The 12,777-nt window shown below is 40.6% G+C and overlaps 1 pseudogene; it reads left to right on the top strand.

Moving 5' to 3' along the window:
- Positions 1 to 1,056: 1,056 nt before the first annotated feature.
- The window catches only part of LOC117509992, a 54,680-nt pseudogene continuing 42,959 nt past the window's right edge, over positions 1,057 to 12,777 (top strand).

Genomic DNA, 12,777 nt, shown 5'->3' on the forward strand with positions numbered 1-12,777 from the left:
TAAAAAATCCACACAGACTGGAGAAGGTGGGAAGCAATCCCACAACCATCTTGCTTTGAGGCAACAGTGCTAACCACTAAACCACTGTGCTGCTATGGCTACACATGTAAGAGTATTTTAGACTTTTTATATTTATGTTCTCCCATTGTTATTATTTTGGATGAGCAGACAGCAGTTAGAATGCTAGATTAGAAATATTATGAACTGTAACGGGGATTTTATGCTCCACACAAAGATCTGTCCTGTAGAGTAGAATAGAAAAGCTTCATAACTGCAAAACAATGGGCAAAGCATAGTGATTAAAATCACACTCTACTTCAACTCTGATGACAAAGACAGTTATGCAAAGCAAACCATTTATCACTAACAATTTGAAAGACTCCAAATAAAATTGTCTGTCATGAGACTGTGTTTTCATTGTCATGCTGAAATTAATATCTGTCTCTCCCCCTCTCTGCGCCAGCCCCCCCACGCACTTGGAACAGCAACTAAAGGACAAAAATAAATAAATAAAGCCACTTAACTCCAGCAATTTTAAATAAAAAAAACTGGGCTGTTTTTACACTCCTTTTTGTAATGACATTCAAATAAATCACCCTGTATACCAAGCTAAATTAAGTGCAATAACTTTTCAGTGGTGGATTTTATCAGCTGTGCATATCCAATGAGCCAGGCCACTGTCAAGGACCATTCTCGCAACATGATGTAGCTATGAAAAATTTTCACTGCAATGTTACATTTTTAGATAATGATGTTTAGTCATAATTCAAGTAACCAGATAAAGCGCACATTTGTTGGGGTGATGAAAGTGATTAGTAAAGAAGAGTCTCTTTTATTGATGGTGCAAGATTCATTTTTTTTTCTCTCCCTTTGATTAAAAATGGTCCCTCCACCTTTTATTTGCGACAGTGGGAGCAGATGCATTGACATTGTCATGCCTACTTTCCAACATTATGTTATCCAACCCACAGTATTTTTTTTCTCCTAACTGGCAAGTGTAAATGTTACATTTTGGCTAGTTTACATCCAGAAGGCGATACCAGAAGGTATCTACGTATGGTCAAGAAATTCAGGAGGTCCCTACAAGATGTAAGGGTGAGAAGAGGAGCAGACATTGCATCTGATCACCACCTGTTGGTGGTAGGACTGCTTTTTTGCATTTGCGCAATATCTTAAAAATTAGAAAGGTCTTGTCTCAGAGTGATGCTGAAAAACTAATTCATGCATTTATTTCCTCTAGGCTGGACTATTGTAATTCATTATTATCAGGTTGTCCTAAAAGTTCCCTGAAAAGCCTTCAGTTAATTCAAAATGCTGCAGCTAGAGTACTGATGGGGACTAGAAGGAGAGAGCATATTTCACCCATATTGGCCTCTCTCCATTGGCTTCCTGTTAATTCTAGAATAGAATTTAAAATTCTTCTTCTTACTTATAAGGTTTTGAATAATCAGGTCCCATCTTATCTTAGGGACCTCATAGTACCATATCACCCCAATAGAGCACTTCGCTCTCAGACTGCAGGCTTACTTGTAGTTCCAAGGGTTTGTAAGAGTAGAATGGGAGGCATAGCCTTCAGCTTTCAGGCTCCTCTCCTGTGGAACCAGCTCCCAATTCAGATCAGGGAGACAGACACCCTCTCTACTTTATGATCAGGCTTAAAACTTTCCTTTTTGCTAAAGCTTATAGTTAGGGCTGATCTCTGCTCTCTTCCACAGCATGTCTTTTTCCTGGTTCTCTCCCTCAGCCCCAACCAGTCCCAGCAGAAGACTGCCCTCCCTGAACGTGGTTCTGCTGGAGGTTTCTTCCTGTTAAAAGGGAGTTTTTCCTTCCCACTGTCGCCAAGTGCTTGCTCACAGGGGGTCGTTTTGACCGTTGGGGTTTTTCCGTAATTATTGTATGGCTTTGCCTTACAATATAAAGTGCCTTGGGGCAACTGTTTGTTGTGATTTGGCACTATATAAATAAAATTGATTTGATTTGATTTGATATTGGTCGACAGGCTGAAGATGAAGTTGAAAAAGAACTGGATGAAACTGGTGGTAAAAAGGCAGAAGTACAACCTCAGCCTACTGAAAGAGCCAATGATTAGAGAAGATTTCAAGCTGTCCCTCATCAACAGATACCAAGTGCTACAAGAACTACTGGAGGAAGAGGCTGGTCTGGAGACCCACTGGCAAAAAGTGAAGGAGACACTCACATCAACCTGCCAGGAAGCAGTGGGTCACAAGAGACACCAACAGAAGGAATGGATATCAGCAGACACACTGTGCAAAATAAAGGAGAGAAAGCAGAAGAAGGTAGTAGTAAACAACAGCCGAACAAGAGCAGCAAAGGCTAAAGCACAAAAGTCAAGACTTCACAAAAGTCAACAGAGAAGTGAAGATTAGTGTAAGAGCAGAATTATGTTGATAGCCTGGCAGAAGAAGCAGAGGAAGCAGCAGTCAGTAATAACATGAAGCAGCTATACAATATCACAAAGAAACTGTCAGGGAAGTACAGTAGACCCGAGAGACCAATCAAAGACAAGGAAGGGAACACTGTCCAGGGAACACAGCAACAATTGAACAGATGGGCAGAGCACTTTGAAGAGCGTTTGAACAGACCCGTCTCTCCAAATCCCCCTGAAATTGAGCCAGCCGTCAGAGATTTAGATATCAACTGTGAGCAGGCAACAAAAGAGGGGATCAGGAAAGCCATCAAACTACTGAAGAACAGCAAGGCGGCAGGACCAGATAATATCCCTGCAGAAGCACTCAAGGCAGACCTGGAAACAACCATAGAGATGCTTTCTTCACAATCTTAAATAGGGTTAATTAAGGGTTATTTATAAAAAATAGGGTTATTTTTGTGAAGATCTGGGAAGAAGAAAAAGTACCAACAGACTGGAAAGAGGGCTACCTTATTAAACTACCCAAGAAAGGAGACCTTAGTAACTGTGCAAACTAAAAAGGAATAATGCTTCTGTCAGTGCCAGGAAAGGTCTTCAATAGGATCTGCTGGAGAGAATGAAAGGAGCAGTTGACCCCCCTCTCAGAGACCAGCAGGCCGGCTTCCACCAGAACAGATCATGTATTGACCAGATTGCCATCGTGCGCATCATTGTTGAGCAGTCTTTAGAGTGGAATTCATCGCTGTATATTAACTTTGTCAACTATGAGAAGGCGTTTGACAGCATTGACCAGGAAACCCTCTGGAAGCTACTACGCCATTATGGAGTGCCAACTAAACTGGTCAGTCTGATCAAGAACTCCTATGAAGGAATAACATGCCTGGTGGACCATGGTGAACAGCTCACGGACAGCTTTAGGGTGAAGACTGGAGTCAGACAAGGCTGCCTCCTGTACACAAACAGACAAACAAACACAGTCACACCCACACGCACACCTATTGTCAATTTAAATCTTCCAATCCACCTAACCCGCATGTCTTTGGATGTGGGAGGAAACTGGAGCACCCGGAGGAAACCCACGCAAACACAGGGAGAATATGCAAATTCCACACAGAAAGGCCCCCGGAGGTAGTGTTGGGCACAGTTCCGCTAATTCGCTAACTGCTAATTAGCGAAAGGTGTTATGGGAACATTCCCAACAAAACTGGCATGTTTTTTTTTTGTTGTTGTTGTTGTTTATTTCAGTTTCATGACAGTATATCATTTTGCAGCTGCTCTGCTCTGTGTACGCTTGATCCCATCAGATCTCAGAAGCTAAGCAGAGTAGGATCTGGTTAGTACTTGGATGGGAGACCTCTTTGGAACACCAGCGGCTGTGTGTGTTTCTCCAGGTAAAACTGGAGTTGCGTCAGGAAAGGCATCTGGCGTAAAAGTTGTGCCAATTACCAATGCAGATCTGGTTGTATCTGCTGTGGCGACCCCGAACAAAAACTGGGAGCAGCTGAAGGAACAACAACATGGCAGTATATCATTTTAAAGTGCCTCAACTTGCCCCATTGAGATATCTCATAATCCCTTGCGCACCAGAGAGTTGCTGCAGTCAAAATAACACTGAGAAACTACATGACGACAATTGCAAATGAACATTATATGACCAAAATGTAACTTGTATGCCTTTCATAGCATTTTTAAGAGACTGCTGCATGAAACCCTGAAAACTTGCTAAAACAAATATCCCAAATATTCTGTGTCTGCTGCAGTACATTTAACCTGTGTGGAACTTCATAAACATAAACCAAATTTCAAACATTTCATACATTTTGTTCTGGAACAAACAGTGTTGTAAAGGGTAATAAGCAGGATGTTAAAGAGCAAACTTCAGTTTCCTCCAGATAGAATGACATGAAGTGATCATGGCTCCCAGCGATTCCCCACCCACTATAAATAACGATGAAACAACCTGGGGAGTATTCCAGAAAGGAGGGTCAGGAAACTTACTCTGAGATGGCTAACTCTTAGTATCCAGTTCCAGAACAGCTGATCTGTGTTATTTCAATCAACTCTATGTTCACCTGGAGTTAAGCACATGCATGACGATATTAAAAAGCCATCATCAATGGAGCCCCGATATCACGAGTCACCATGGCAGCCGAGAAAAAAGCCAATTATTTTATGGCAATTGAGTTGGAGATTGCTGCAGCAGCGAAGGACAGAGAAACGGCATGAGAAAAAATTGCTGCCCGAGCCAATGCGTAAGTTTGATTATATTGTAGCATTTGCCGGGCCAGTCACTAAATCTGTGAAATGCGATGCCACAGTGCATCATGGGAGTACAGGGTTTGGGAGTTGTAAGTGCTGTTATTGTGTTTCATGTTAGTTTAATAGTGTGGTTGGAGTTATTGATTTAGTGTATTTAATAGTCCAGTTGGGTTAGTCAAGTTTAGTTAAGTGTTCTGTTGTCACCATAAGTGAAAAGTGCATTACATTTGATGCTTTTCACCATTTCCCATGTTGTTGGGGTTGAAAAATAATACAATACCTACTTGTGGCAGAGTGCAAAAAAGCTCTGAACAGCTCCTTTTTCCACACCACTTGCCACAATATTGTATTGACTTAACATTTAACTGTGAGATACAAATGAGAATAAAATTTGATTTTCATTTAAATGCAATGCAACAGAGGAAAAAAAAGACTGGGAGGCAGCTAAAAATGAAATATAAAAACATCACTCAGAAAGGTAAGGAATATTGCTACCTCAGATAGTAATTTAAACCCCTAACATGTTGTTTTAACACCTCCTCTCGCTTACCCCTCTTAGTAGATTAACACTTTATTTTATACGTATTGAAGTCATTTAAAATGTGACGATGTGTACACGAACATTCAATAAAATACTACAAAAAAAAACAAAAAAACATATGTGCTCTGCTAAGCCAACAGAAAGAAGACAGAGGCCCGAAAAACAGGTGGTGGGCCACCTCCACCACCTCTGACAGAGGCAGAGGAGCTAACCCTCACCCAAAACTATGGTGGACCGGTGGCTGAAGGCATCCTGGGAGAAGCTCTTCAAAGTCTGTCACCCCCCACAACACAAGTGCCTACATCAGATGCACGTATACACTTGTGTCTTTTTTAAAACATTCAAAATATGTTTGAAAAAAGAGTAAGTAGTTATAAATTGAAAGGAATAGAAGTCTTTAAAAAACCAAGATTTAGAACCAAAGTAAAGGAAAGGAGTATTGCAGTAAATGGTGTCAAATTATGGAACAATCTTAATAAAGAAATTAAAGAATTAAGGTCGCTTAAATTATTTAAAAAAACATATTAAATTAGATGTATTAAGTAAGTATGAAACTATGAAGTAAGTCAGTGGGCTGCAAGAAAGTCAAAAAAAAAAAGTAAACTTAATGTTTGGAGTGTCTTAAGTTTAAATGTAACCTATCAGTGATGTAATCTATTAATTAATGGTCATAATTATGAAATGGGTCAGTGGTATGTGACAAGTTAAAGAAATGCAATCTGTTAAATAATGTTGACTATGATGCTGTATATTGAAAGATTGCATTGTTAAAAGGGGCAGAAATCATAAGACTTGTTCTTCTTTCTGCTCCTTTTCATTCTGGTATTGTGGTGCTTTTGTTTTTTGCTTTTCTGTTTTTCTTTTAAATGAATGAAATAAATATATATATAAAAAAATGAAACTAATATATATATATATATATATATATATATATATATATATATATATATATATATATATATACCATCTTTTTAATAAATAAATAAATAAATATATCCACCCACCCAGCAGTTGTGGATGGTGTCATCTGCCAAGTTCAGGTGACTGACACAATTGAACACCATGCAGTAAGTAGGCCTAATGTATAATCAGAGCTTGCCTTTCCAAAATGCTCTACATCCCCAATGTTGTGTAGAAAACTGCCATTTGCAAAAACAAACAAAAAAAACAAAAACAAACAAAAAAAAAAAAGTAGCGCTATGCGTAAAATTTGCCGTGATGTGAGCACATGTCCGCGGTGTGTGAGGTTGTTGATGTATGGCCGGAGAATGTTATCAAGAAAAATTATGCTGTTTGATAAAAATGGTAGCATTCAAACAGATATTCCTCTGGAAATGACAGGACATCTAACCGGGGTCAGAAGATTCTCTCACGGTGTAAAGTATTTTAAATAAGTTGCCCCTCACTATCAACTGGATTTCAAAAGAATTGGCAGTCCATGTCTAACAGCTTTCTTCATGTGGGAGGAGACAGCTAGAAACTCGAGGTTTCTTGTCGTAAACCTCCCAGCAAGCAGGTTATGTTCACAGAGTCTATTACCATGGTGACTGACTCAGAGTTTCAGTTACCTCTCTTTCTGTAACGGATAACTCAGAATTTCCCTCATGTCAGGGTTAACTTACTCTGAGTTTTCACTTAACCTGCTTTCTGGAATACCCCTCTGATCTTCTCACGTTTACATAAAACAAAACAATAACAACGTCAATAAACCCGCATCATATATTCACAAGAGTTTTAGGCACAATATACAAAGGGTTTTATGTTAATGCTGTTGTTCGTGTGCAGGGCAGCAGTTAAATTGCAGCCTGATCAGACAGTCTCAATGCGAACTCTGAAATTTTGTGACATTTTGCAGGATTTGACACCTCTCACACACAAATTACAGTTGGTCTATTTACACTCCCATTAAGTAGATGGCAGTGTTCTCTGTATTTTGATTGGGGGGGGGGGGGGGGGGGGTAATGAGAGCAGTTCATTTCAATGTTCCCATAATGCCATCAAACCATACATCAAACCTTCAGAATTCATGCATTACTTTAAAACTAAAACACATAGCTGATATTTTCACTTTGTAAAAATGACAGAGGTGATGGTAATTTCAATAACTTGACCAGAAGTAGTTTCTTTAAAATTTTAACCATAAGTCAAAACTGCTTTGCTGTGCATGACACCTGTGACATGTCTGCACGGCAATTTTTTTATTTATTTATTTATTTATTTGTTTTAGCTGCCTTTTTTTAATAGCCAGTTTACAAAGTTATGATTCTTACCCCCAGATTTTTGCTATTCTTCTTCTGCTGCCTTTGAACATGCGCTTGCTCTCTGCTTCTTTTTCTATTTGTAATGATTAAGATACCACTTCAATTCTGCTTTTGCTGGATCTTGATGCAGCTTTTGATACTGTGGATTACTGCATATTGTTATAAACTTGTAAACTGTTTTGGCATTCCTGGTCACATTCTTTCATGGTTGGCATCATATTTAGTCAACAGAACACAATGCAGAGTGCATCCAGAATGTATTCACAGCACTTAACTTTTTTCACATTTTATGTTACAACCATATTCCAAAATGGAGAAAATGAATTTTCCCCTTACAATTTTACTGACAACACTGTATAATGATAACATGAAAGGTTTTTTGAAATCTTTGCAAATCAATTAAAAATCAAGAATGAAGAAAACACATGTACATAAATATTCACACCCTTTGCTCAATACTTGATGCACCTTTGGCTGAAATTACAGCCTCAAGACATCTTTAATATGGTTCCACAACCTTTGCGCACCTATGTTTGGCCAGTTGTGCCCATTCCTCTTTGCAGGACCTCTCAAGCTCCATCAGGTTGGATGGGGAGCAGAGGTGCACAGCCATTTTCAGATTTCTCCAAAGATGCCCAATCGGATTCAGGTTTGGGCTCTGGCTTGGGCACTCAAGGACATTCACAGAGTTGTTCTGAAGCCACTCCTTTGATATCTTGGCTGTGTGTTTAGGGTCACTGTCCTGCTGAAAGATGAACTGTTGCCCCAGTCTGAGGTCAAGAGCGCTCATGAGATAGTTTTCAACCAGGATGCCTCTGTACATTGCTGCATTCATCTTTCCCTCAGTCCTGACTAGCCTTCCAGTTCCTGCTGCTGAAAACCATCCCCACAGCATGATGCTGCCACCGCCATGCTTCACTGTAGGGATGGTGCCTGGTTTTCTCCAAATACGACATCTAACATTCACACCATATAGTTCAATTTTTGTCTTAACAGACCATAGAATTTCATTTCTCCTCATGTGAGAGTCTTTCAGGTGCCTGTTGAGAAACTCAAGGCAGGCTGCCATGTGCCTTTTACTAAGGAGTGGCTTCTGTCTGGCCACTCTATACAGTCCTGATTGGTGGATTTCTGCAGAGATGGTTGTCCTTCTGGAAAGTTCTCCTCTCTCCTGGAACTCTGACAGAGTGACCAATGGGTGCTTGGTTATATCCCTGACAAAGGCCCTAATCCCCAGACACCTAAGTTTAGTTGGGCGGCCAGCTCCAACAGGAGTCCTGGTGGATCTCAACTTATTCCATTCACGGATGATGGAGGTCACTGTGCTCATTGGGAACTTCAAGGCAGCAGATATCTTTCTGTATCCTTCCTCAGATTTGTGCCTCAAGACAATCCTGTCTCAGAGGGCTACAGACTTCATGCTTGGTTTGAGCTCTGACATGCACTGTCAACTGTGGGACCTTATATGTAAACAGATGTGTGCCTTTCCTAAGGGCCCCTTCACACATAACACAAAAGACGAAGAAACTGGAAGAAAATCCATGAACCAAAAACGAAATGGGGAACGACGAAACATTCCACCTGCTGTCAGGAACAATGCACGGTCAAACTGGCGTGCATGAAACTGGCACCGCGGTTTCATGCATGCTAGTGCTCGCGCACATGAATGCAGTGGAAGCACATGGAAAGTTGCGCACAGAGCAGTGGAGGAAAAAAAACACCACAACTCACAACTCCTGTTATAAAGAGTGGACTTAGCCTCCGCCTAGATGTACACCAGAAAGTAATGAAATGGCGTGGATTACTGTTCTCTCTTTCATGTTTTACATTAATTACCTGATGCGCTTGAGCCAGCTGGCTCCCGTCTCATGAAGAGTCGGCTCCCGTGTCATGAACACATCAGCAGTGATCCGCTGCAAATGTGATATGTGTTTAAATTATTACAATGTGGTGAAATCCCACAGTGACACAGGCCTCGCGGGTGCATCCCATGGAGTGATTTCTTGCATGGTACAATATTCACCAGCTTCACAGTGCACTGACATAATGGTCAGCTGAAGCAATATGTTTTAATTTATTCCCACGCGAGGACAGCATGCCGACATCCACTTTCTGTTGCTTTATTCTGTGATTTTAATTTTATGTATGTATTGTTATGTGTTTGTCCTGCATCTGTCTGTCTGTGTTGTAATGAAACACCTTGTGTGTCAGTCAGTCGGCAGTCAGCTGACAATGTGTGTCCACAGTAAAGCCTTTGAGCAAAGCGATCAGACATGAATGAGTTCATGCCTTCACCCTGATGTCTTTCATTTAATTTCCACTCTTTTTGTCTGTCATGTCAACTACTGTTTACATAGTGGAAGCGACATTATCCAGCCAGGCGGCTTCACACAGTGCCGCGTGCACAGGAGTCCTCATGAGGGCAAGCGCCCGCACATGTGCACTGCATGTTCTCCGGCTGAGATGCAGGACACAGTGATCAGCTGGTCCAGCACCAGACTCCGGGACCTTCAGCCACAGCTAACAAGGTTGGATTCAGGGTGTGTGTGTGTGTGCACATGTGTGTGTTGGTGGTGGGGGGGACAACACACTCCACAATTACACAAAAACGGATGATTATGTTCCTCCCAGTGGAAACTGACAGCTGAAATCTCTGAGATAGCTTTTTGTATCCTTCCCCTAAACCAGGGGTGGCCAAGTTCGGTCCTCGAGAGCCACCTTCCTGACACTCTTAGTTGTCTCCCTGCTCCAACACACCTGAATCCAATGAAAGGCTCATTAAAAGTCTGCTAATGAGTCTTTCATTTGGAACTCCATAATTAACTTTAGTCTGTGAAGAAGATTCCCCATTTACATGAACAAATTGTAATCTATTAGACAAATATGATTCAAACCACCGCAGCGCAGTGCCTTTAATACCTATGGCATGCTCTAATCGCTGTAATAAAATTTTATGGTCAACAGTATCAAAAGCAGCACTGAGGTCTAACAGAACAAGCACAGAGATGAGTCCACTGTCCGAGGCCATAAGAAGATCATTTGTAACCTTCACTAATGCTGTTTCTGTACTATGATGAATTCTAAAACCTGACTGAAACTCTTCAAATAGACCATTCCTCTGCAGATGATCAGTTAGCTGTTTTACAACTACCCTTTCAAGAATTTTTGAGAGAAAAGGAAGGTTGGAGATTGGCCTATAATTAGCTAAGATAGCTGGGTCAAGTGATGGCTTTTTAAGTAATGGTTTAATTACTGCCACCTTAAAAGTCTGTGGTACATAGCCAACTAACAAAGATAGATTGATCATATTTAAGATCGAAGCATTAAATAATGGTAAGGCTTCCTTGAGCAGCCTGGTAGGAATGGGGTCTAATAAACATGTTGATGGTTTGGATGAAGTAACTAATGAAAATAACTCAGACAGAACAATCGGAGAGAAAGAGTCTAACCAAATACCGGCATCACTGAAAGCAGCCAAAGATAATGATACGTCTTTGGGATGGTTATGAGTATTTTTTTATCTAATAGTTAAAATTTTGTTAGCAAAGAAAGTCATGAAGTCATTACTAGTTAAAGTTAATGGAATACTCAGCTCAATAGAGCTCTGACTCTTTGTCAGCCTGGCTACAGTGCTGAAAAGAAACCTAGGGTTGTTCTTATTTTCTTCAATTAGTGATGAGTAGAAAGATGTCCTAGCTTTACGGAGGGCTTTTTTATAGAGCAACAGACTCTTTTTCCAGGCTAAGTGAAGATCTTCTAAATTAGTGAGACGCCATTTCCTCTCCAACTTACGGGTTATCTGCTTTAAGCTACAAGTTTGTGAGTTATACCACGGAGTCAGGCACTTCTGATTTAAAGCTCTCTTTTTAGAGGAGCTACAGCATCCAAAGTTGTCTTCAATGAGGATGTAAAACTATTGACGAGATACTCTATCTCACTTACAGAGTTTAGGTAGCTACTCTGCACTGTGTTGGTATATGGCATTAGAGAACATAAAGAAGGAATCATATCCTTAAACCTAGTTACAGCGCTTTCTGAAAGACTTCTAGTGTAATGAAACTTATTCCCCACTGCTGGGTAGTCCATCAGAGTAAATGTAAATGTTATTAAGAAATGATCAGACAGAAGGGAGTTTTCAGGGAATACTGTTAAGTCTTCTATTTCCATACCATAAGTCAGAACAAGATCTAAGATATGATTAAAGTGGTGGGTGGACTCATTTACTTTTTGAGCAAAGCCAATAGAGTCTAATAATAGATTAAATGCAGTGTTGAGGCTGTCATTCTCAGCATCTGTGTGGATGTTAAAATCGCCCACTATAATTATCTTATCTGAGCTAAGCACTAAGTCAGACAAAAGGTCTGAAAATTCACAGAGAAACTCACAGTAACGACCAGGTGGACGATAGATAATAACAAATAAAACTGGTTTTTGGGACTTCCAATTTGGATGGACAAGACTAAGAGTCAAGCTTTCAAATGAATTAAAGCTCTGTCTGGGTTTTTGATTAATTAATAAGCTGGAATGGAAGATTGCTGCTAATCCTCCGCCCCGGCCCATGCTACGAGCATTCTGACAGTTAGTGTGACTCGGGGGTGTTGACTCATTTAAACTAACATATTCATCCTGCTGTAACCAGGTTTCTGTAAGGCAGAATAAATCAATATGTTGATCAATTATTATATCATTTACCAACAGGGACTTAGAAGAGAGAGACCTAATGTTTAATAGACCACATTTAACTGTTTTAGTCTGTGGTGCAGTTGAAGGTGCTATATTATTTTTTCTTTTTGAATTTTTATGCTTAAATAGATTTTTGCTGGTTATTGGTAGTCTGGGAGCAGGCACCGTCTCTACGGGGATGGGGTAATGAGGGGATGGCAGGGGGAGAGATGCTGCAGAGAGGTGTGTAAGACTACAACTCTGCTTCCTGGTCCCAACCCTGGATAGTCACGGTTTGGAGGATTTAAGAAAATTGGCCAGATTTCTAGAAATGAGAGCTGCTCCATCCAAAGTGGGATGGATGCCGTCTCTCCTAACAAGACCAGGTTTTCCCCAGAAGCTTTGCCAATTATCTATGAAGCCCACCTCATTTTTTGGACACCACTCAGACAGCCAGCAATTCAAGGAGAACATGCAGCTAATCATGTCACTCCCGGTCTGATTGGGGAGGGGCCCAGAGAAAACTACAGAGTCCGACATTGTTTTTGCAAAGTTACACACCGATTTAATGTTAATTTTAGTGACCTCCGATTGGCGTAACCGGGTGTCATTACTGCCGACGTGAATTACAATCTTACCAAATTTACGCTTAGCCTTAGCCAGCA

This window comes from Thalassophryne amazonica, chromosome 1 (genome assembly GCF_902500255.1).
Source record: "Thalassophryne amazonica chromosome 1, fThaAma1.1, whole genome shotgun sequence".
Classification (NCBI taxonomy): domain Eukaryota; kingdom Metazoa; phylum Chordata; class Actinopteri; order Batrachoidiformes; family Batrachoididae; genus Thalassophryne; species Thalassophryne amazonica.